Here is a 24,324-nt window from a genome sequence, read left to right on the forward strand (position 1 = left end):
TGTGACCGTACACCACGAATGAGCCGTAAATGTCCTCAATTGTATTCTGAGTTACAGTGTAAAATGGGCGTGAAGGTCATATTCATAGGTATTTCAATTTGGTGCTACGTGTATCTCATTAAATGAGTGTAATGTTGTTAACAAGATAATCAATGAGACTCACTCAGAAGAATGGTTTACTTTATATATATTTATTCATATAGTAGAGATGCAGCTTATGCTGCCCATGTTGTATTTGCTATACCTCTGCCTAATAGCTTGTGTACGTGGCAGGGTGTACAATGTATAAGAACAGGGGTAAGTTCAAGTTCAGTTCAAGTTCAGGTTACTGATATGGGTTGCCGGTTCATTTTCCAGGTTAGAGAACACTACAATGAGGTACACGTAGCACCAAATTGAGGTACCTATGAATACGACCTTCATGCCCATTTTACACTGTAACTCAGAATACAATTGAGGACATTTACGGCTCATTCGTGGTGTACGGTCACATATTCCAGCTGTTTTAATGGCAGTAATGACCCCTTGAAAATAAAGAAATATGATTTAGGATAAATAGCGCCATCTATAGTTTGCATTTAGTTAATAATGAAGCCAATTCTATATACATCAAACAACCGTGCTCACTGAATTTTTAAAATTCCTTTTCCTGCAAAAAAAATCAAGACTCTAGGTGCTGTAGTTTTGTCAAAATCCGAGATTTTGAATAAAACGCCGAATCGGGCGCTTTATTATTACGATGGAATTATTAGTCGAACGCATACACGATGTTCATAACACACAGTACATACACGGCGTGCGGGACGGTGATATACACAACAAAGGGTCGTACCACAACATGACCGAAGGAGTGGTACGTATTGGCGACATGTGCGCTGGTAGTAAATTCCAATTTTCTTTGCTTTGGCGTAGTTGTTCGGCTCAAAAATAAAAGGGGATATATCTCAGTAAAAGCTAACATTTTATGGCAAAGAAATGCTAATCTATTTTGTTTGAAAATGTTATAATATGGCTTTAAGCTGCACAGATGCAGCTGTTGTGGCTCTAATTAGGGACATAGCCTTGTCTAATGTCAGGTTTTCTTCTCTTATAAGTCTACGTTTGGTATTACTATCCCGGATGCCAATGATGACCCGGTCTAGGATTAGTGATTCTTTCAGATCACCAAATTTGCACGTTTCGGCTAGTTTTTTTATTACGACAACGAAAACATCTACGTTTTCTCCCTCGTTTTGTGTGTGACAATTAAATATGTATCGCTCGTAGGTTGTGTTCTTCTTCCCTTTACAGTATGTTTCAAATTTGTTGATGACTTTATCAAATTTCTTTTCATCCCCATCTTTAGTGAATTGGAATGTATTAAATGTGTCCAATGCTTCCTGACCAATGACTGACAACAGGGTTGCTATGCGAGTTTCATCGCCCTTTTCCTTAATCCCTGTGGCTATCTCAAAGTTCTTGAAACATTGATGAAATTTAATCCAGTTTTGCGATAGATTATGATCTGACATAGACAGTGGTAAAGGTGATGGGATGTTGAAGTTTGCCATGATCAGTGTTCATATGATCGAGACGTAATCTGTTTCAATCTTACCCAATCCTTGAAAAGTCTGTACATATGTCGGTTCAGAGTGGTGGCAAATGTTTAAATTATCCTCGTCGTCAGTGAAAGATCGTTGGGGACCTCATAATAAGATGAAACGCCAGATATAATGACGGTCAAATGACTCGGTAATACGTTTCTATTATTGTGTTTATATCGAGTCCTGATTTAGGTCAAAGGTTATGATTTCATACAAGCTGTGTTTAACTACTGGTACGCGATTGGTTAATCGCCTAATTGAGTTACAGGCGCACAACACTACAGCAAAAATTGATATTTTTGATATTTAACAGTACTGGCGAAAGTAAACTTTATAAATCTGATGATTTATACTTAAAGTGTATGTAGGTGGGATGAAAACCGATGTTCAATTGAAAATTTTGACCTTTCATATTGAAGATATGGATTTTTTCCCAAAAAATACCTATTTTTTTGTTGGTGTTTTGGGAAAAAAAATCCATATCTTCAATACAAAAGGTCAAAATTTTCAATTGAACATCGGCTTTTCATCCCACCTACATACACTTTAAGTATAAATCATCAGATTTATAAAGTTTACTTCGAGTACTGTTAAATATCAAAAATATCAATTTTTTAATCATTTGCCATAAAATATGTATTACATTGCTAATTTCAAAAAATCAAAATTATTTGATATCAGAAGGACATTCTTCGTATTCAGAATGCAATTCGATATGTCTGATGTGCTCTAATGTCTCACAATAAATACTGTCCAAACGTTCATACCCCACCCCTTAAGGCACTAAAACCGTTTATATTTTCTGATAGCGGTATAATTAGTATATCATCACTTCCAGGATCACAGTGACACTGTGGTTCAGTTTTGGTTTTAACAGTAAGGCAACGAAAATAAAACCCTGTTCTATAGGCCCGACCGACCCAGAATTTACTGTGCTTAATTTTGAATTAAAAATTTTTTTTTGTGCTAAAATCATTTAAAATCTGCCGGCTTTGGGCCACTTGAAAGGTCCATCAGTGCATGGAAGCAGATCCCTATAGATGGCGGATACCTTCAAAATACGCCCAAGATAATACGCCTAACCTTAGACGTCTAAGATGCATTCTTAGGCGTCTAAGATGCATTCTTAGGCGTCTAAGATGCAATCTTAGGCATCTAAGAATTTCGCGGTAGACTTAAATCAACGAATCTCAGGACCAGAAATCCCAAACAACCAATCATCTTAGGCCTATTCAATTATTGACCAATGAAATCTTAGACGCCTAAGATTTTACACGCCTAAGAATTCTTACACCTCTAAGATTGATATTTTAGTGATGGACGGTATCACCAATGTGATAGCTCTTAAAAGCACCTTGGAAGACTACTAGCAGCTTGTATTACAGATACCATGCGCAGTGATCGAAAGCACCACAGGATAATCAGTTCCGTCATCTCTGGTTCAGTTCATTTTATCTATAGGAATAAGTTTGAATAGAAGTGCCATTATAATCCCGCAGAATGGCAAATCATTTTGTACCAGGTTATAGAGCATGTTGACAAAATAACACGGCCAACACAGCCTTCAACATCATCTACAGGGTCTGGCCACCCCCACCCCCGATTCTGTGGCGTGGTGGAGGGTCAATTTTGCGTCGGGGACATTTTTTTTAATAAAACAGGGTGGGTGCAAGCAATTTTGGCAGGTCGAAAAGGGAAACAAGCAATTTTTTTACAGGGCACCTTTTAAATAACCATAACATGCTCTAAATTCAGTGGCAATGCCAGGGGATCCGGGAGCGTCTTGAGGGAAAATGTAGCTTAATGTAGCAGTTGTCATGGTTGTGTTTAAATTACAATTAGATAGGCCTACGTTTAAATAAAACACAAATTTAAATATTTGTATATTAATTTTCTCTGAGGACTAAAATTGATTAATTGGTTTGATTTTATTTTTGTTGGTTTGGTGTGCTGTTTTGGTGTGGTTAGTAGTATTACTGGTATTAATGTTGATGATATAGTTGACACCATGCTCTTTGTTTAAACATTACAAATAACATGACTGGCAAACATTAATGTTTCATATTGCTTGCAACCCTCTCCTCCCCCCCAATCAATAAGGAACCAATACTAGTCCGTTCCTATCTCAGTATCAAAACAACATTGACTGGGTGGGTGCGGGGGGGGGTGAAGATTTCATACTAAATTAAATCCCTCATCACTGCCATCATCATCACCACCACGACTCTAATAATCATCTGACATCATTTGTATTATCCCATCATCATCATCATCATCATCATCATCATCATCATCATCATCATCATCATCATCATCATCATCATCATCATCATCATTTACACTATAGCCACACAAATAGAAATCTTACATTAACTGCAAGTCAGAAAAACAAAATATTTAAAACAAATTATTGTTTTATCACTGCCCGCTCAGTTTGCAACAACAACATCAACTGCTAGATTATGTTCAAATGAAAAAATTCTATTATAAAAAATACCTTGTTCCGCCTGAATTGTCAAAAAGTGGCTGAAAAGAACAAAACAATGGGCCATTGTGCCGAAGGTGGGAGAACATGTACCCTACCCCTCTACCACCCCATCACCCTTTCTCTTTGGGATTGACGCCCATGGCTATGGAGAGAAAAGGAGTTTATTAAAAACACGCCACCCAGCCATTGTTCGAAATATTCTCTAACGCACATCGTCCGTCGTACGTTTTGATCGAATTTGCGATACCGTCCATCACTAGTCAAAATGGTCAATCTTAGACGTGTAAGAATTCTTAGGCGTGTAAAATCTTAGGCGTCTAAGATTTCATTGGTCAATAATTGAATACGCCTAAGATAATTGGTTGTTTGGTATTTGTGGTCCTGTGATTCGTTGATTTAAGTCTACCGCGAAATTCTTAGACGCCTAAGATTGCATCTTAGGCGCCTAAGAATGCAGCTTAGACGTCTAAGATTGCATCTTAGATGCCTAAGGTTAGGCGTATTATCTTAGGCGTATTTTGAAGGTTTCCGCCATCCATAGATCCCTGTGTTTTTGCATACATTTTTGTACATAAGAAGCAGATTCTGGTGTTTTTGCATATCAGAAGATTTGTAGGTGTAGGTGGGGATGCCTCGACATTTCCATTCTTAGCAACTTTTTTTTACTTTGTCACTGAAAATATATTTCAGTTAAAATCTGCTGAAACCATATTGTCTTAGAAACAGGTATTCTTGATGTGCACCAGGGTGTAAAGGTGTTATCATCTCATCCCCACTTGAAGGTTCTGGCTCACTTGAATCTGAGCATAAATAAAGCCTTTTCAATGTTCTTTACATCTTTATAGTTTTAGTTGTTATGCTGTTAATAACAACAAGCTGCTAATTCTACCCATTCAGGCATCTTCTTGCTTTAAATCCATCCAATCAGGTTCTTTCTTATTCCCATGTATGTTCAGTTGTTTTGTTGATGTGTTCAGTAGTCAAGTCAACAGAAACAAAAACATAAACTGTTAGCCCAGCTCTGCTGTTATTCTATACCAATTGTGGTGGCCATTCGATTCAGGCATGCTAATTAATTATATCAAAATTCTTCAGTGGGAGGATACCAATATTGAGAGGATTGAAACCAAAATCAACATCTATACGCACCATCCATAGTCATAGAAGAGCACATAATAATGAAATCTAGCTCAATCAGCTACATTGTATATAAGCAGGCAAGTACATACCCATCAAATGTCTCTTTCATTAGCTTTGTTCAGGTATTTTATGCTCTAGTTTATAATATTATGATTTCCATTTCAATCTCAGCTGCTTATAACATTATTCCAAAGATGCATCTCATTATTATTATTAATATTATAGATGTATCTATATATTTTGCTAAAGATTGGTTAAATGTGATACAAAAATACTTATGTGACTGCCTTTTTAAAAGTTGTTTCAGTGCAGCTTGAATTTATTGTGTTTTGTTCACATTTTACAAATACTTGTTGTTTGTTACTAATTATCTTAATCATCTTTGTTGGTTTGATTAATTATTACTTTGCTTAATTGTCATTAATTGGCTTATTTGTCAATAACGTGCTTAATTGAATTACAATGTAATGGGCCTCAGGGGCAGCACCAAGGTATTTTGATAGGGGGGATGCAATTCAGGGGCATAGCCAGCTTTTTTGGTCAGGGGGGAAAAATAAAATTTTTTGGGCACAGACGAAAAAAAATACAGTTGCATCATACAATACATAGAGACAAAAGGCTTTATTGGGACGATGTGCATGCAAAAAAATGATATTTTACACTATTTTCGCCCATTATCAGTATGGAAAGGGCTTAATCTTGGCAATATGCGCGCATAGCGCAGAAAATTGTGTATTTTCGTGCTGAATATTGGTAGGAAAGGGCTCCTTGCCCCTTTTCTTTTTCTTTGCCCTCCTGATTTTCCCTTTTATTTTTTGTCAGAAGGGCACTTTTTCTTTCATTTTTTTTTGTCAGGGGGCACTCTGCCCCCTGCCCCTCACGGATGTCAAGTGCTATTTTACGTACTCTTTCCAGCAAAAATACAGCTGATTTAGCCAGAGTCGACATGGCATATTGAGCTAACTCTTCAGCTACTTGGTTTTTCACAATATGATAGTAATGGAAATGACCAAATGTTCATTGTTTTTTCGCAATTTAATTTTTTTTTAAACGATGACGTAAACATGCATCACCTCTTTCACAGGTCAACCTCTTACACAGCGCAAGCCATCACATGCAATCACATGCATGACCGCTCATTGAAATATGTGACTGACTTAATTTGCGCAAACGTGTGGCTTATCCTATAGTATATTCCTTGATGAAACCCCTTGAAATTTGCATGTTCTGAACAGATATTGGGAAAGCTGAATCTAGAACAAAGATAATCATGTTGTGGTCACTAAAATGACCCACAATGCTAGACAAAATAGGTTGGAATGAAAAATATATCAAATGTGCACCTTGTAATGGCCATATTTTTGTTATTTTTAGAGTGATGAAATGGCGCTTTCTTGAGTGTACAAGTCTACTACTGAGCGCACTTGAACAAAATGTCAGAATTCAACATTGATTGGGGGGGAATGGGGGCTCATTTGCAATGTCGTACTAATTTCATTCCAACCCTTTTGTCCAGGGTTGCAGGCCAAAATCACCGGCTTCACGCAACACCAAGCGCGCAAACACTCTGTTTATTATACACAACAAATTTATTATCATTTAGTAATTAGTGCAGTATGGCTATATATCGATCAAATCCATATACGATATTACAATTACTTAAAATTACTACAAAGATTTCTTTATGCTATGATTACTAAGCCTGGAGATCTTGATTGGCTGACACATTTTGATGAGATTCCGTTGATGATCTCAGTTCTTTGATCCAAGATCCGGCAATGTCCAAGATCCTGTTTATTATTAAGCAACACTTATAGAGCGCTATATTCAAATTGTCAAAGCGCTTTACAATAAAAAAAACCCCCATTAAAATGCAGATACAAGAATATACATCAAACTATATCTTAAAAAGTACATAATTATTAAGAAATATACATGATATACATATTAAAATCACATGAAAATACACATTAAAATTTAAGTAAAACCAAAGAACTAATGAGTGTGGCAAGAAAATCAAAATAAACATGAAACCTGGGGAAAATGAGGCAAACCCCTTCTGTCAACGTATTTAAGAAACAAATCCCTATACAGGTGGGAAGAGGTACGTTTTTAGGTGCTTCTTAAACACGTTGACAGAAGGTGCAAAACGAAGATGACCTGGAAGTGCGTTCCAGTGGCGTGGCCAGTCGAACAGAAGGCGTTGTCACCCATGGATCGTGAAGTGCGCGGAACATGAAGCAAATAGTTATTGCTGGATCGCATGTTATCTCTACCAGGAACGTAGAGGACGCAGGTGATCCGACAAGTAGGCGGAGCTACATCATGCAGAGCTTTGAACACTAGCAGCAGCACTTTGAAGATGATCCTTCGCAACTGGCAGCCAGTGAAGGTCTCTAAGCAAAGGTGCAGATGGTTCCAGTCTATTGCATTTGTAGACAACTTTGGCGGCTCTATTTTGAAGCCTCTGCAGTTGTTTCCTATCCTTTGCCGAAATGCCAAGTAGAAGTGAGTTCGCATAGTCAAGTCTAGACAAAATGAGAGACCTAGCAAGATGGTGACAGCTTTCAGTTGTGATATACCTCCGAATTCTGTACATGTTTCTGAGATGAAAGTTCACTGATTTAGTGAGTGATTTCACATGAGCATTCATGGACATTGTTTGATCGAAGACAACTCCAAGGTTCTTAATGGTGAAGAGGGTCTAATGTCCATATTACCAATTTTGATAGATACAGTCTGTAACTTCTTTAGATTATGAGACTAACCTGCTACAAAAACTCCGTTTTGGAGTCATTGAGCTTCAACAAATTCGTCATCATCCATTGCCGAATAGCATTGATACAAGGCGATAATCTGGATAAGGCAAGTTCAGCAGCACCAGCAATCTTTGGGTCAAAGGAAAAGTACAGCTGCACGTCGTCAGCATAAATGTGATAGCAAATCCCAAACTCTCTGATAATATGTCCAATGCAGTAGGTGTAAAGAACAAAGAAGAGTGGTCCAAGGACCGATCCTTGTGGTAGTCCGTAATTCAGATCATGTTTTTCAGATGATACAGCACCTACTGAAACGCGAAAGTTTCTGCTCTGTAGATAGCTTTTAATCCAGTTAAGAGCCATACCAGTGATGTTGAATGTGCGTGACAAGCGGTTTAGAAGGATGACGTGGTCTACCGTGTCGAAAGCGGCAGAGAGGTCAAGAAGCACTACAAACACAGCTCTGCCGCAATCCATGTCTTTCAATATGTCTGTTTTGACCCTTAGCAGTGCCGTTTCGGTACTATGCCTAACCCTGTACGCCGACTGAAACTCTTCCTGGAGACCATGAGACTGAAGGTGTTCTTGAGTTGAACAGAAGCAATTTTCTCCATGATTTTGGAGTAATAGCTTAAGTTGGAGACAGGACGATAATTCTGTAAGACATTCTTGTCAAGAGAAGGCTTTTTTAAGACCGGACAAACTACAGCCTCACGCAGTGCGTGTGGAAACTCACCACTACTGAACGATTTGTTAACAAGGACTGTAAGGACATTGCACAAAACATCAATATTATCTTTAAAGAGCCACACTGGAAGTGTATCAAGGATACATGACTTGTTAGCAGAGTTTAGAACAGTCTTTTGATGACTTCAGCACTAACAGGCTTAAAACTGTCAAATACCTGTACACTATCATCACACAGAATGTCACTAGGATTACTTACACTACTACGTGTGCCACTATTGACACAGAATTCTTGTCTAATTTTAGCAACTTTGTTGATAAAAATCTGGCAAATGAATCACTCAACTCTAAGGCTGAGTCAGCAACATGGTAAAGACTTGGCATTCTTATTTAGCAGTCTATTTAGCACAACAAACATATTTTTACAGTCAGATGATTCAAGTGCTTCATTATAATACACCTCTTTGGCACTTTGAATGAGTTTGTTGACTCTATTAGATTGTTCAATATAAGCAACATGGTCAAGATCAGTTCTTGTCTTACGCCATTTACGTTCTAACCTTCTTCGTTTGCACCTTTCATCATTTATTTCTTGATTATACCACGGAAAGCGGGGTCTCAAGCTTCGAGAACGTGTCTGAGAAGGTGCATGAGCATCAAGAACACTAGAAACAGACGATTCGAGCTGCCCAAGCATCTCATCAGCAGTACCTCGAAGATCCAGACCCTCAATTTCAGAAGTAAGATTTTGAGTGAATTCAGATTTGTCCATACATTTGAAATTTCTTACAGATGATGTAACTCTTAAAGGTGCAGGTTTTGCACAATTAATTACACAGTCAATGAGCATATGATCAGAACCTAAAGATGGAAGCACACAACATTTTGAAACTAATTTGTCCTCAGGACGAGATATAATTAAGTCTATAGTGTGTCCACTAATGTGTGTAGGTTCCTGTATGTGCTGATGTAATCCATTGACAACAAGAGTATCAAGAAAACGGGCAACTTCTGGTTTTCCTGGCTCATCTACATGAATGTTGAAATCCCTAAGAAAATAGTCTTTGCAGGAACAAGGCACTCATCCTCCAGAAAAGACTCCATTTCCTCCAAGAACTGGCTTGTTTTGAAACCATTTACTTTGGAGGGCGGGGGGCGGTAGACAGTGACAATCCTAAGTCCAGTGTTTTTGATTACCACAGTTGCATGCTCAAAGTACGTGGTTTTGGTAGTACTTGGGTAATTCTGAAGACTGATTTGAGATTTGTGGATAATTGCAATACCACCGTGCTCATCGCCCTTACGGTTAAAGTTCATAAAAGAGTAGCCTGGTGGTAATAGCTCTCCTATAACAACAGGATCATTTTCGGCAAGCCAACTTTCAGTGATAATGAAAATATCAATGTCATTGGCAATTATGTTATCAGTTATTGCAATTGTCTTCTTTCTAGCAGATCTGGCGTTCCAGTGTCTTATGTTAAATTTTCTACTGTCATGTTTGTCCAAGTAGCGCAAGTTGTTATGATTCGCAGCATTTTGGCCAGGTACACATGTAGTTCTTAAGTTTGTAATAACAGGGATAGAACGGGATTGCGTTGTCTCACGAATACCTCTACTTCCTCTTTTTCTCCATCGCTTTTTCCTTGTATATGCATGATGTTGTGTATGAAAAGGGCAAGGATGTTTGAGTAAGTTCAAGGAATCCAAATGTTTACAAACATTCATGGGTATACCACAGTCTATTGCACTATCTAAACCGGGTGGTTTTAGTTCCAGCGAATAAAGAAAGTCGACAGTATAACATATCGATCAATATTACGATCAATATCACTCTTTATGTTAGATAGGTCATCCACTTCAGTTTGAGTACCGGTCATCATGATTGTATTCCCAATGGAGTTGGTTACAGTACATGTAATAAAGTCAGTACATACCCGATCCACGACGAAAGTGGAAATAAAAATCAACGGAATTGCACATAATCCACACACAAAATATAAAAATTGCTGCAACATAATCATCCAGGTATCAAACACTAACACACGTAAAAGTTCATTGGTTAAAAATCATCTTTAAACCGCCTAAAAGCGGATAAAATTGTAGGGCGATCATCGAAGCGACCTGACCATGGCGCTATGAATACCGTATCCAAGGTAAACCCCTGGTTTACCACAATCACAGTTTGATGTCCTGATGACTATGGTCTCACTATCCTAGCTGCTGTGCTTGTGTTTTCCAAATGGTCTTCTCATATGTTGACCGTAATTAAGCTCGTCTCTCGGAGATCTCTTGAGTAAGCTTTCTGCTCCACTTAAAACACACTATGTTAGTCCAGCAAAATACCACAGTTCCTAGATGGAGATTTTTCAGTCTGCCGCTTCTTTGAGTTGACGTAATGGAGCACTATTGGCTCTACCAGACCACCTCGACTGGCGTATTTAATTCTCTCCAACACACACACAAGAACTGTGAACCAAACGAAGTTTGAAGACTTCACACAATAATGGTAACTTTGTACCAATACTGCCCTGGCTAACATAAGTTTCACAGAGTTCCCTCTTAGCATTTCAATCTCCCATCTTAAGGGATCTAAAATGAGCGTTTATTGCGCTCGACAGTATTTTTTGTGGGACATGAGAGCACCTCAGACCTATCGAATTGCATTCTGAATCTGAAGCATGTCTTTCTGATATCAAATAATTTTCATTTTTGAAAATCACAATATAATACAAATTTTATGACAAATTATAAAAATTTGATATTTTCAATTTTTGATATATAACAGTCCTCAAGTAAATTACATAAATCTAATGATATATTCTTAAAGTGTATGTAGCAGGGAGGAAAAGCCGACGGTCGATTGAAAATGTTGACCTTTCATATTGAAGATATGGATTTTTTCCCAAAAAGACCTATTTTTTTTTTTTCAATTGATCGTCGGCTTTTCATCCCACCTACATACACTTTAAGTATAAATTATCAGATTTATAAAGTTTACTTCAAGTACTGTTAAATATCAAAAATATCAATTTTAATGATTTGCCATAAAATGTGTATTAAATTGCGAATTTCAAAAATCAAAATTATTTGATATCAGAATGACATTCTTCGTATTCAGAATGCAATTCGATATGTCTGATGTGCTCTAATGTCCCAAAATAAATACTGTCCAAACGTTCATACCCCAGCCCTTAATCATTTCCAATCCAGGCTTTATATATCATTTCTTACTATTCTAGAATAATCTTCCCTAATTATAGCATATTACAGCATATTTATTTGTGTGTATAAATGTGACCCGCTCTGACGAAACCCGCCATAAGTTGCACTCAGCCATTTTGAGATGCGGTGAGTCAAATTTGGGAAAGGCTAATGATTAAAATTGATATTTTTGAAATTTAACAGTTCTCGAAGTAAATTGTATAAATGATATATACTTTAAGTGTTGTGTAGCTGGGATGAAAAGTGTACTGAAAATGTTGACCTTTTGTATTGAAGATACAGATTTTCTTTTTGTGTGTAAACTAGGCAGAATTTGTGTGTATAACCTAGGAAGAAGTTTTTTTTAGTCAAGTGGGTGAAATAATTTTTTTTCTTTGCATCAAAAGTGCACAAAAAGTAACTCAGCTGTTATAATACGCCTATAGATTCAGAACTAATAATTGTTTTTCACAATATTTCAACATAAAAAGAAGGATGATTTATTTACGCGCATTTTGATACCCCATTTGTTCAATATTAACAATACAGCAGTGTTTTGAAAGAAAAATACCCCAATTTAAAAGTTGCAGTTATTTGTATTGATTTGAAGTAAGCGCGAAGATAATGGCGGGCTTTACGTGTTTAAAGTGCTGGCATTATAACCATTGATCGCTGTAAACTGCAACTTTTAAATTCGGGCATTTTTCTGTAACAGTACTACTGTGTTGTTAATATTGAACGACATTTGACGAATGGGGTATCAAAATGGTGGTAAATAAATCATCCTTCTCGGTATGTTGAAATATTGTGAAAACAATTATTAGTTCTGAATCTATAGGGGTATTTATAACAGCTGAGTTACTTTTTGTGCAGACTTTATATTCAAAGTTTTTTCTTCAAAAAACCATGCCCCCTGGAAATCTAATGGAGCGCCCCTTATGATTGGTTTTAGTGTAACTTTCATGACTTCTAATATTGAGAGTCTCTTTGTATCATTACAGATCCATCACTTTCAGTGGAAGCAGTATTTGTTGTTGAGATGAATCAAATGAACAGGGATGTCTTCATTATACCAGGACAATTAAAAGTAAGTGCACAATTATAGCTACTCAGTGGTTTCACGGCAGTGGTGTAACTAGGGTTGGTAGCGCCCGGGGCAAGAAACCTAGCCCCCCCCCAGGGCTAAGGATACATAATGGCGCCCCCAATTCTTGAAACAATTGCGCGGGGAGCGTACTAAATTTTGGACAAATAAGGCCTACCACAAATAAAATTTGGTTACTAGAATATAGGTCTTAAATTGTTCTTTCAATTGATTTTGTGCTAAAATGCGTGTGAAGCGCGTGAAAAATTTGACTTTTATCGCTTGGAAGGGCGCAGAATCGATGCTGAATTGGCGTCCGGGGCACATTGCCCCCCCTGCCCCCTAGTTACGCCACATTTGAATGAAAGCTATTAAATTAAAGCCCATTCAGTGATCCCAGTGAAGTGTAAAAATTTAAATCATTTATAAATTCATAAAAGGATATGTCATTAAAATTGTCATTGACAAAGCTGAGGCCCCATTCAAATACATGTAGGTAATTTCTTATTTAAATAGTTTGACTAAAAGCTCTTCATAAATTGAAAACCCAATGTGCAATGGATTTATTTTTTTTCAATCGATATGGACAAGTTTTGGGGCAAGTTTGCCAGTAAAATTATATCTGTTGCGAATGTTTAGTACAATGCTTTTTATGGGAAAGATTAATGGACTTGTATTTTTCTTTTCAGTAATTAAATGAAAGAGGGGAGAAAAGTATAATGTGCATGATTTTACTAACGGGCGGGAGAGCTTGAGTCAAATGGTTTAATTAAGATAATTAAGATGGCATGGCCTAATTTCGCAAGACCGACGAACAGACAAATAAGGGTACAAATCATTATGGATCTGTGGGAAATTCAGAAAAAGGTTGTCTCCATATTAAATGTAGTAGTCACAATGTATTTTTCACACAGACGTGGGTCAATCATTTTTAGGTCATCTGATTTAAAAATTGGACGTTTTAAGGTGTGTGTGGGGGGTACTCATGTTTTTAATTTGTCTGTCTAAATTGTCTTTTTGGCTAAAAACTCTGCCCATCAGTATAAATATTATTTAACCATCATTGAGTGCAGTGGCAGAACAGGTTCGTATTTAATTTATGCATCTTTTTTCAATAATTTCCCATTAACATGATTAAGGGATCTAGAATGAGCGTTTATGGCGTTTAAGGGATCTAGAATGAGCGTTTATGGCGTTTCGACAGTATTTTTTGTGGGACATGAGAGCACCTCAGACGTATCGAATTGTATTCTGAATACGAAGCATGTCTTTCTGTTATCAAATAATTATCTTTTTTTAATTTTTTTTTATGACAAATTATTAAATTTGGATATTTTTCAAATTTTTGATATATATAACAGTCGTTGAAATAAATTTTATAAATCTAATGATATATTCTTAAAGTGTATGTAGCTGGGAGGAAAAGCCGACGATCAATTGAATATTTTGACCTTTTATATTGAAGATATGGATTTTTTCCCAAAAAGACCTATTTTTTTGGGTGTTTTGGGACATCTTCGTATTCAGAATGCAATTCGAGATGTCTGATGTGCTCTAATGTCCCACAATAAATACTGTCCAAACGTTCATACCCCTTCCCTTAAGGTCATCTGATTTTAATCAGGGAGACCATTATTTAACTATAATTTTATATTCTTCTGGTTTTTGTGTTTTTTGTAACATTTGGTATGTATATGCAATTATTTTGTGTGTGACTAATCAATTTTGTATTGTACATGCCTACCTTTAGCAGGGGTAGACATAAGAAGCAATAATCAGCTGGCCCAAGGGCCAACTGGGAAGGTTTCGGGCTGGCCCAAAGGGCAAACCCAGATTTGTTGTTAATATTCTAACATGTCATAAATTTATAATTATACATGTAATGCCAAAATTCCAACTGGTCCACTGGGCCATTCAGACAGAAATTATCCTGGCCCAACGAGAAAACAAACTAGCCAGGACCAGCGGGCCAGTGGCTAAATCGACCTCTTATTTAGCTCAGTGACGTAGCCGGTGGAGGAGGGGTGTGGGGGCACTCATCATGGCCGTCGGTACAATGACAGATCTTAGTAGGAAAAAATTGGTGTCAACAATAGACAATAGAGTAGTGTTAGTCGTTAAGGAAAGGTCACCTGAGGTCTATCCTCCCGACTGCGGGCTAGACTGGGCAGTAGAGTAGTGTTAGTCGTTAAGGAAAGGTCACCTGAGGTCTCCCGACAACGGGCTAGACGGGGCAGTAGAGTAGTGTTAGTCGTTAAGGAAAGGTCACCTGAGGTCTATCCTCCCGACAACGAGCTAGACCGGGCAGTAGAGTAGTGTTGGTCATTAAGGAAAGGTCACCTGAGGTCTATCCTCCCGACAACGGGCTAGACCGGGCAGTAGAGTAGTGTTAGTCGTTAAGGAAAGGTCACCTGAGGTCTATCCTCCCGACAACGAGCTAGACCGGCAGTAGAGTAGTGTTAGTCGTTAAGGAAAGGTCACCTGAGGTCTATCCTGAGGTCTATTCTCCCGACAACGGGCTAGACCGGGCAGTAGAGTAGTGTTAATCGTTAAGGAAAAGTCACCTGAGGTCTATCCTCCCGAGAATGGGCTAGACCAGGCATAATGCCACAGCGTAATGTAATGAAGTATATTTAATGTAAGAAAATATTAGGAATATCTATGTCTGTCAGACCAGTTATGAAACAACTGCCATTGGTATGTACATGTATCACCAAACCAATGCTGTCTGTGGTGAGGAAAATTAGTGGGCGGAGGCGTTAAATTTGTTTACTTTTTACGCAATGTACCTATATGGTTTAAAAGACTAAACCATTTAGTGTTAGTCGTTAAGGAAAGGTCACCTGAGGTCTATCCTCCCGGCAACGGGCTAGACCGGGCAGTAGAGTAGTGTTAGTCGTTAAGGAAAGGTCACCTGAGGTCTATCCTCCTGGCAACGAGCTAGACCGGGCAGTAGAGTAGTGTTAGTCGTTAAGGAAAGGTCACCTGAGGTCTATCCTCCCGACAACGGGCTAGACCGGGCAGTAGAGTAGTGTTAGTCGTTAAGGAAAGGTCACCTGAGGTCTATCCTCCCGACAACGGGCTAGACCGGGCAGTAGAGTAGTGTTAGTTGTTAAGGAAAGGTCACCTAAGGTCTATCCTCCCGACAACGGGCTAGACCGGGCAGTAGAGTAGTGTTAGTCGTTAAGGAAAGGTCACCTGAGGTCTATCCTGAGGTCTATTCTCCCGACAACGGGCTAGACCGGGCAGTAGAGTAGTGTTAATCGTTAAGGAAAAGTCACCTGAGGTCTATCCTCCCGAGAATGGGCTAGACCAGGCATAATGCCACAGCGTAATGTAATGAAGTATATTTAATGTAAGAAAATATTAGGAATATCTATGTCTGTCAGACCAGTTATGAAACAACTGCCATTGGTATGTACATGTATCACCAAACCAATGCTGTCTGTGGTGAGGAAAATTAGTGGTAGGCGTTAAATTTGTTTACTTTTACGCAATGTACCTATATGGTTTAAAAGACTAAACCATTTAGTGTTAGTCGTTAAGGAAAGGTCGATCACCTGAGGTCTATCCTCCCGCAACGGGCTAGACCGGCAGTAGAGTAGTGTTAGTCGTTAAGGAAAGGTCACCTGAGGTCTATCCTCCTGGCAACGAGCTAGACCGGGCAGTAGAGTAGTGTTAGTCGTTAAGGAAAGGTCACCTGAGGTCTATCCTCCCGGCAACGGGCTAGACCGGGCAGTAGAGTAGTGTTAGTCGTTAAGGAAAGGTCACCTGAGGTCTATCCTCCCGACAATGGGCTAGACCGGCAGTAGAGTAGTGTTAGTCGTTAAGGAAAGGTCACCTGAGGTCTATCCTCCCGACAACGGGCTAGACCGGGCAGTAGTGTAGTGTTAGTCGTTAAGGAAAGGTCACCTGAGGTCTATCCTCCCGACAACGGGCTAGACCGGGCAGTAGAGTAGTGTTAGTTGTTAAGGAAAGGTCACCTAAGGTCTATCCTCCCGACAACGGGCTAGACCGGGCAGTAGTGTAGTGTTAGTCGTTAAGGAAAGGTTACCTGGGGTCTCCCGACAACGGGCTAGACCGGCAGTAGAGTAGTGTTAGTCATTAAGGAAAGGTCACCTGAGGTCTATCCTCCCGACAACGGGCTAGACCGGGCAGTAGAGTAGTGTTAGTCGTTAAGGAAAGGTCACCTGAGGTCTATCCTCCCGACAACGGGCTAGACCGGGCAGTAGAGTAGTGTTAGTTGTTAAGGAAAGGTCACCTAAGGTCTATCCTCCCGACAACGGGCTAGACCGGCAGTAGAGTAGTGTTAGTCGTTAAGGAAAGGTCACCTGAGGTCTATTCTCCCGACAACGGGCTAAACCGGCAGTAGAGTAGTGTTAATCGTTAAGGAAAAGTCACCTGAGGTCTATCCTCCCGAGAATGGGCTAGACCAGGCATAATGCCACAGCGTAATGTAATGAAGTATATTTAATGTAAGAAAATATTAGGAATATCTATGTCTGTCAGACCAGTTATGAAACAACTGCCATTGGTATGTACATGTATCACCAAACCAATGCTGTCTGTGGTGAGGAAAATTAGTGGGCGGGCGTTAAATTTGTTTACTTTTACGCAATGTACCTATATGGTTTAAAAGACTAAACCATTTAGTGTTAGTCGTTAAGGAAAGGTCACCTGAGGTCTATCCTCCCGGCAACGGGCTAGACCGGGCAGTAGAGTAGTGTTAGTCGTTAAGGAAAGGTCACCTGAGGTCTATCCTCCTGGCAACGAGCTAGACCGGGCAGTAGAGTAGTGTTAGTCGTTAAGGAAAGGTCACCTGAGGTCTATCCTCCCGCAACGGGCTAGACCAGGCAGTAGAGTAGTGTTAGTCGTTAAGGAAAGGTCACCTGAGGTCTATCCTCCCGACAATGGGCTAGACCGGGCAGTAGAGTAGTGTTAGTCGTTAAGGAAAGGTCACCTGAGGTCTATCCTCCCGACAACGGGCTAGACCGGGCAGTAGAGTAGTGTTAGTCGTTAAGGAAAGGTCACCTGAGGTCTATCCTCCCGACAACGGGCTAGACCGGGCAGTAGAGTAGTGTTAGTTGTTAAGGAAAGGTCACCTAAGGTCTATCCTCCCGACAACGGGCTAGACCGGGCAGTAGAGTAGTGTTAGTCGTTAAGGAAAGGTTACCTGGGGTCTCCCGACAACGGGCTAGACCGGGCAGTAGAGTAGTGTTAGTCGTTAAGGAAAGGTCACCTGAGGTCTATCCTCCCGACAACGGGCTAGACCGGGCAGTAGAGTAGTGTTAGTTGTTAAGGAAAGGTCACCTAAGGTCTATCCTCCCGACAACGGGCTAGACCGGGCAGTAGAGTAGTGTTAGTCGTTAAGGAAAGGTTACCTGGGGTCTCCCGACAACGGGCTAGACCGGGCAGTAGAGTAGTGTTAGTCGTTAAGGAAAGGTCACCTGAGGTCTATCCTCCCGACAACGGGCTAGACCGGGCAGTAGAGTAGTGTTAGTCGTTAAGGAAAGGTCACCTGAGGTCTATTCTCCCAACAACGGGCTAGACCGGGCAGTAGAGTAGTGTTAATCGTTAAGGAAAAGTCACCTGAGGTCTATCCTCCCGAGAATGGGCTAGACCAGGCATAATGCCACAGCGTAATGTAATGAAGTATATTTAATGTAAGAAAATATTAGGAATATCTATGTCTGTCAGACCAGTTATGAAACAACTGCCATTGGTATGTACATGTATCACCAAACCAATGCTGTCTGTGGTGAGGAAAATTAGTGGGCGGGCGTTAAATTTGTTTACTTTTACGCAATGTACCTATATGGTTTAGAAGATTTACATTTTGGTAAACTTATTTCTTCAACTATTTTTGTAGGTATAATGGGAAGTTAGACACATATTGCAACAAATCTAATTGCTTCAACTAGAATTCCTAAACCAAATCAATAAAATTGAATACCTGAGTGGAAGAAGGGCCCAACTCCATCAAAACTGTTTTTGGGATATTAAGAAAAAAACTTAATATTTGGACAAGTTTTATAGACAGAATGTTTTCATCTTCAGGGGACCTTTAATACATGAACATACAGTATTACATACATTCAAAATCATTTGTTTCCATGGCAACTGTACAGGTCTTAATAGGAGCTGGAGTTGGGCCCTTCTTCCACTAATATACTGCAAGTGTCAGTTCCTTAAGCAGATGTGTTATAAATATCTACAGAAATTTGGAAATTATCCATTAATTGCACAAGTATAAGCATGTAATATGTTAGCAAGAAAGTTTATTGTAGTGAGAAGCAGATTTCATGGATGAACAAAATTCCTCTTTTACCCAATATTTGTGGAAGAAGTGCCCAACTCCATGGAGTTGGGCCTTTCTTCCATGAAAACCGTGATTAAGTGTACATGGAAGACTATTTAGAGGGTGGATTTTGGCTCATCTTTCACACACAAGGAAGAACAGTCTGCTGGCAATAAAATGCTGGGTCTAACTCATTTGTAAAAAATTGGGAGTTGGGTCCTTCTTCCACTCAGGTAGGTATTCAATTGCTTTCAGCGTGGTTCCTGATAACAAGTCAATATACAATAATTTAATGTTGTGCAGGTTCTTGATAGCCTTGTGTTGCAGCTTGCGCATACTGAATTCAGTGAGCAGTGAGGAGTGTTCAGAAATACTTTGCTGTGGTTGGAGAATGATCTAACCTTGCCCTTACAGGAGCTTGAAAAACTGAAAATTGCAAAAGTATCAGGTAAATGAAAAATAAATAAATAAAACATAATAAACAAAAAGAAAAAACATAAAAGTAAGGAAACAAACAGAAAATAGTTTAACAAACAAAATCTGAAAGCACTGTTTGAATAGGATCGTCTAGGGCATTATAGGCCTATCAAGGAAATTACAGGAAATTGTTAAATATAGGCCTAAGTCGTATTTTCAGTCAGTATATATAGTAATAAAACAAAATCAGATTTTAATGTAAAAAAAAGGATTGATTATAAGTCATTAATTTACAGGCTCACTATTATATAAGTGCATGGTGCAAATTTAAATTTAGAGACAGTTATTAGGCCTAGACATCAAAAAAATTAAGTGAAATAAGATCAAAGTTAGTTTAGCTGTTAGCTGGTTTATTACTAATACATTTAAACAGAAAAGTTACAAATCTCAAAATATAGCTGAATGAAAAACTTAGGCCTAAGGCTGAGTAAAAAATAAAAAATGTTTACCATCCCCTCCCTCCTGACCCAAGTTAGTTTGGTTTAAATTATGAAAAAAAATTATTAGGCCCAGACATCAGAATTATGAAAAAAAAATTATTAGGCCCAGGCATCAAAATTATGAAAAAAAAAATAGGCCCAGACATCAAAATTATGAAGAAAAACCATTAGGCCCAGACATCAAAATTATGAAAAAAAAAACCATTAGGCCCAGACATCAAAATTATGAAAAAAAAAAAAAATTATTAGGCCCAGACATCAAAATTATGAAAAAAAAAAAATTAGGCAGACATCAAAATTATGAAAAAACAAATATTAGGCCCAGACATCAAAATTATGAAAAAAAAACATTATTAGGCCCAGACATCAAGTTATGAAAAAAAATTATTAGGCCCAGACATCAAAATTATGAAAAAAAAAATTATTAGGCCCAGACATCAAAATTATGAAAAAAAAAATTATTAGGCCCAGGCATCAAAATTATGAAAAAAAAATTTAGGCCCAGACATCAAAATTATGAAAACAAAATTATTAGGCCCAGACATCAAAATTATGAAGAAAACAAATATTAGGCCCAGACATCAAAATTATGAAAAAAATTATAAGGCCCAGACATCAAAATAATGAAAAAAACCCCATTAGGCCCAGACATCAAAATTATGAAAAAAAAAAATTATTAGGCCCAGACATCAAAATTATGAAAAAAAAAATTAGGCAGACATCAAAATTATGAAAAAACAAATATTAGGCCCAGACATCAAAATTATGAAAAAAAAAAACATTATTAGGCCCAGACATCAAAATTATGAAAAAAAAAATTATTAGGCCCAGACATCAAAATTATGAAAAAAATAATTAGGCAGACATCAAAATTATGAAAAAACAAATATTAGGCCCAGACATCAAAATTATGAAAAAAAAAAAAACATTATTAGGCCCAGACATCAAGTTATGAAAAAAAAAACCATTAGGCCCAGACATCAAAATTATGAAAAAAAAAAAAAAATTATTAGGCCCAGACATCAAAATTATGAAAAAAAAAATTATTAGGCCCAGGCATCAAAAAAAAAAAAATTTAGGCCCAGACATCAAAATTATGAAAACAAAATTATTAGGCCCAGACATCAAAATTATGAAGAAAACAAATATTAGGCCCAGACATCAAAATTATGAAAAAAATTATAAGGCCCAGACATCAAAATAATGAAAAAAAAAAATATATTAGGCCCAGACATCAAAATTATGAAAAAAAAAAATTATTAGGCCCAGACATCAAAATTATGAAAAAAAAAATTAGGCAGACATCAAAATTATGAAAAAACAAATATTAGGCCCAGACATCAAAATTATGAAAAAAAAACATTATTAGGCCCAGACATCAAAATTATGAAAAAAAATTATTAGGCCCAGACATCAAAATTATGAAAAAAAAAAAAATTATTAGGCCCAGACATCAAAATTATGAAAAAAAAATTATTAGGCCCAGACATCAAAATTATGAAAAAAAAAATTATTAGGCCCAGACATCAAAATTATGAAAAAAAAAATTATTAGGCCCAGACATCAAAATTATGAAAAAAAAATTATTAGGCCCAGACATAAAAATTATAAAAAAAAAAATTATTAGGCCCGACATCAAAATTATGAAAAAAAAAAATTAGGCCCAGACATCAAAATTATGAAAAAAAAAAAAAAATTAGGCCCAGACATCAAAATTAAAAAAAAAATTATTAGGCCCAGACATCAAAATTATGAAAAAAAATTATTAGGCCCAGACATCAAAATTATGAAAAAAATTATTAGGCCCAGACATCAAATAGACATTAATAGAGAACAAAAGAGATAACCCAAGGTTGAAAACTTTATAACCACCAAAGTATTTTGAACAATCCCGAGTGGTATTATATAGAGAACCCCAACTTGTTTTACATAGCTTCATTCTCTTCTCCTCTCTTTGGCTGCCTTTGCAGCTACTGCATCTTCTTTTCTTCCATTTTTATGTAGGTGGTGCATTACACCACCTGTATATTGGGAAACCCTCGAATCACTTCTTCTGCTTCTAATATTTCTTTTGTCAAACCCACTTTCAAAATGCTACTAGTGTCAGACCAACTCTAATATTCAGACTGTATGCAACTGAATCCATACTCATAATCAGTCTATATGAGGCTGAATATACTGTAGTAAATAGCGTCCTCTGTTGTTCAAATTCACTTTAGTAAATATTTTAAAGGAAAAAGTAAATATGGGTAGAGACAGTCCGTCACTCTTAAGGTTACTCTAACCCTAACCCACTAACCCTAACCCACTAACCCTAACCCACTAATCCTAACCCACTAACCCTAACCCTAACCCACTAACCCTAACCAATTAACACTAACCCTAACCAATTAACCCTAACCCACTAACCCTAACCCATTAACCCTAACCCCCTAACCCACTAACACTATCCCACTAACCCTAACCATAATATAACATTGACCAACAGTAACCTTAATGTATTGCCCAACTGCCTAACTCCAATTAAAAACAGAGGGAGCTATTTACTGCCGTATTTGCAGTCTCGTATAAACTGATTTAATACAAGTATGGATTCAGTCGCATACAGTGTGAATATTAGTAAATATGGGTAGAGACAGTCCGTCACTCTTAAGGTTACTCTAACCCTAACCCACTAACCCTAACCCACTAACCCTAACCCACTAATCCTAACCCACTAACCCTAACCCTAACCCACTAACCCTAACCAATTAACACTAACCCTAACCAATTAACCCTAACCCACTAACCCTAACCCATTAACCCTAACCCCCTAACCCACTAACACTATCCCACTAACCCTAACCATAATATAACATTGACCAACAGTAACCTTAATGTATTGCCCAACTGCCTAACTCCAATTAAAAACAGAGGGAGCTATTTACTGCCGTATTTGCAGTCTCGTATAAACTGATTTAATACAAGTATGGATTCAGTCGCATACAGTGTGAATATTAGAGAGACCAGGTTGGTCAGACACAAAGGTCAGGTCAAATTGTTCCGGGAAAGCTGAACTTGCAGGAAATGATCTCCGATATTTCAAGAGTATGAACCCGAGTCATCCGAGGTCAAAGGTCAAATATAAAGTTGCATTGATCGGGCTGTAACTTGCAAGAAAAAAATGATCCCTGACACTTTGGGGGTATGAAACCATAAAGGTCATCTGAGGTCAAAGGTCGGTCCAATTTTAAGTTGCTCTGCTCAGGCTGTAATTTGCAGAAAATGATCCCAGACACTTGGGAGTGTGAAACCACAAAGGTCATCCAAGGTCAAAGGTCAAATGAGGTCAAATGTTAAAGTAAGCCTGGTTGTGGATTATCCTTGATTTGAGAGAGCATGAGTAGTCAACCTGAGTTTACCCAAGGTCAAAGGTCTAATGAGGTCAATCAGAATGATCCATGACATTTTGGGAGTATGAAAGCATAAAGGTCATCTGAGGTCAAAGGTCAGGTCAAATTTTAAGTTGTTCTGCTCAGGCTGTAATTTGCAGAAAATGATCCCAGACACTTGGGAGTGTGAAACCACAAAGGTCATCCAAGGTCAAAGGTCAGAAAAGGTCATATGTTAAAGTAAGCCTGGTTGTGGATTATCCTTGATTTGAGAGAGCATGAGTAGTTAACCTGAGTTTACCCAAGGTCAAAGGTCTAATGAGGTCAATCAGAAGCCATCGCCTGATATTCGTGGCTCGTGAGCCATAGTAGCTCTAGTTCTTATTATTTCTTTCTTTCATCAACTTCATGGGGTTCTATTAGGGGCTGTGCAATAATTATGAGACCTGGGGTACAATTTCCAAGCAGTCATAAAATGCTTGCCCCCCAGCACCCTGCTTGCCCAAAATTTATTTCCCTTCCCCCAATTCCCCCACAGGCTCACAATTATTGCATAGCCCCAAAGATTACCACAAGTGGGGTGGGTTGTATTTATGTCAGGCCAGTTATGAATCTTACTGCCACTGGTATTTGTCACCAACCCAGTGTTGCCTGTGGTGAAGGAAATATCATTATTGATTTTGGTTTATCATCAGGATAGTTATCATCTAATTCTCATCGTCGGATCATTATCATGTATCATCATTATTCCATGTCAAGGCATTCTGATGTCTTCTTCCAATAACCCAATTTGTCT

The 24,324-nt window shown here is 38.1% G+C and overlaps 1 long non-coding RNA gene across 3 annotated transcripts in view; it reads left to right on the forward strand.

Moving 5' to 3' along the window:
• LOC140140851 (uncharacterized) overlaps nt 1-24,324 on the forward strand; it is a 76,096-nt gene that overhangs the window by 15,341 nt on the left and 36,431 nt on the right. For all 3 annotated transcript variants that reach the window (XR_011857315.1, XR_011857316.1, XR_011857317.1), the window contains exon 3: nt 12,860-12,945. This is a non-coding gene — a long non-coding RNA (uncharacterized lncRNA). The remainder of the gene's footprint in view (nt 1-12,859; nt 12,946-24,324) is intronic.

Source organism: Amphiura filiformis, chromosome 19 (assembly GCF_039555335.1).
Source record: "Amphiura filiformis chromosome 19, Afil_fr2py, whole genome shotgun sequence".
Classification (NCBI taxonomy): Eukaryota; Metazoa; Echinodermata; class Ophiuroidea; order Amphilepidida; family Amphiuridae; genus Amphiura; species Amphiura filiformis.